The sequence below is a fragment of the Muntiacus reevesi genome, chromosome 4, assembly GCF_963930625.1.
Source record: "Muntiacus reevesi chromosome 4, mMunRee1.1, whole genome shotgun sequence".
NCBI classification, from domain to species: domain Eukaryota; kingdom Metazoa; phylum Chordata; class Mammalia; order Artiodactyla; family Cervidae; genus Muntiacus; species Muntiacus reevesi.
Genome location: NC_089252.1, coordinates 114,010,885 through 114,013,035, shown reverse-complemented (window position 1 = coordinate 114,013,035; position 2,151 = coordinate 114,010,885).

Sequence of the window (2,151 nt, the reverse complement as noted above, 5' to 3'; positions counted from 1 at the left end):
AGGCGAGGTGGAGAGATGCAGATTCTACTTTTTTACTCCCCTAGAAAGTATCACTCTATTTATTTCACTATAACCTATTTATCAATAAAGCTTTTTTTCCCCACTCATGGGTATGAGAGGAGGCTGAGGTCTAAAGGTTTGACCATCCAGGGCATGGACCCAGATGGACAGGATGGAAGTTCCTGTCCTGGGAGATGCAAACTGCTACAGGGATGCAAAGGTATGCAGGGGCCTGCGGAGGCACAGGAGAGGTGCTCAGTTCAACCTGAGATCTGGGACTGCTTTCTGGAGGAGGCAGCTTTTGGTCTTAAAAGGATGAGCGGGAATTGCCAGACAGATGGGGGGGGAAGGGCTTGCAGGCAGTGGGATGGGGCTGGAACGGGGCGAATTGTGGTTTTGGGAGGAGCACAGGTTGGAGGCGCTTGGCATGAGCCCCTGGGCCGTGGCAGATGGGGCAGCAAGGCGTGGAGGAGTAGACTCGGGAAGGCAGGCGTCATCCTGGGGGCAGTGGGCGCCAGGGAGGGTTCCGGGCAGGCGAGAGACTGACGTGTGTGTTGAGAAGAAGCTCTGCGGTTACAGAGAGGAAGGATTAGAGGAGCTGAGAGGAAGTGTGGATCACTGGACTAGTCACTGAGCAGGACTGTGGGTCCGGCGGGAATCTGCAGCAGGAAGTGGAAGTGCAGAGGCCCTCGGTTGGGAATGAGCTCCGGAACTAGAAGGCAGCTCATAAAGGCTAAAAGCCCACACAGAGACAGTAGCCGGAGGTGCAGAGGTGAGGTCTGGGTTTCTTTTAAACATATGACACTGCATGAGGAGAGGCTGAGTCTACCTCTGTGCCCCTTGATTCTGGGCTTTGTGATCGCTTGAATCGAGTACTGAGATGACACTGGGACACTTTCTGGGCCCAGGGCTCAAGAGGCTGGCAGCTTCTGCTTCTTGTGTACGGGTTGTTTTTCCATTTTTTTAATACTTGTGCTTAGAATTCAGCCACCACGCAGTGGGGAAGCCCAAACAGCCATTGGATGAGAATCGAGACACCCCAGTTCTCAGCCCCAGCTGAGCTCCTTGATCAGCCAGCACCAGTTTGCCCCCCTTGGGCATGAGCCAGCTAGGAACCGGATCTTCTGCCCCTGTTGAGCAGCCCCACTGACACCAAGGGACGGGCCTTCCCTCGCGAGCCCTGCCCCAATCACAGACACACGGGCACCGTGAACGTGCTGAGATGGTTTGTTATGCAGCAGCAGACACCATAACGAGAGCTGCAGGGTGGACAAGGGTTAGATCCTGAAGGGCCTCGTGAGCCAGGGTAAGAATTTGGGTTTTGTTTTAATTGTGATAAATGCCCATTTGAGGCCATTGAGCAGCAGGGTGCCCGCAGCGGGACACGGGCAGACACAGGAGGCCAGGGCGGTGTGTGCGTGAGTCGCTCAGCCATGTCCCACTCTGCAACCCCATGGACTGTGGCCCGCCAGGCTCCTCTGTCCGTGGGACTCTCCTGGCAAGAATACTGGGGTGGGTTGCCATTTCCCTTCTCCAGGGGATCTTGCCGACCCAGGGATCGAACCTGGGTCTCCTGCATTGCTGGCAGTCTTTTACCGTCTCAGCTACGAGGGAATCCAGGGTGGTGGCCCCTGCTGTGGTCCAGTGAGGGGGGGCCGGCCACGGAGGGAGGGGTCGGAAGTGGTGGATGCTGGATAGATGTTTACGCTCGGTGGATGGGATTTGTTGAGGGACTGTATGTAGAAAGGGGTCAGTGAGGCGTCCACAGTGTGGGGTCCACACGAGTACCTACCCGGCGACCACCTGGTGGGGTGAGACCTCAGCTCGCTCAGAAGGCTGCTGAGATGGTCCAGATGAGGGGTGACCGCAGAGCCAAGGAGGGGGGCAGAGACCGAGGAGTGGATTTGAGGGGCAGCAGAGGTCAGCTGGGGCAGATGGACACAAAGGGAAACTGAGGCAGCCCAGCGTCGTCTTCCCTCCCCGCCCTACTCTCAGCCCTACCCTTGCCGCGCCGATCCCACGCGAGGCTTTGTCGGGCTGTGCCGTCGGCTTCGCTGCCTCCCTGGGGCCTCTGTCATGGGGCTGCCGGCAGAGCTCCCAGGGGCATCGTGAGCAGCTGGCAGGGAGCGGGGCTGGCGCTTCCCACGAAGG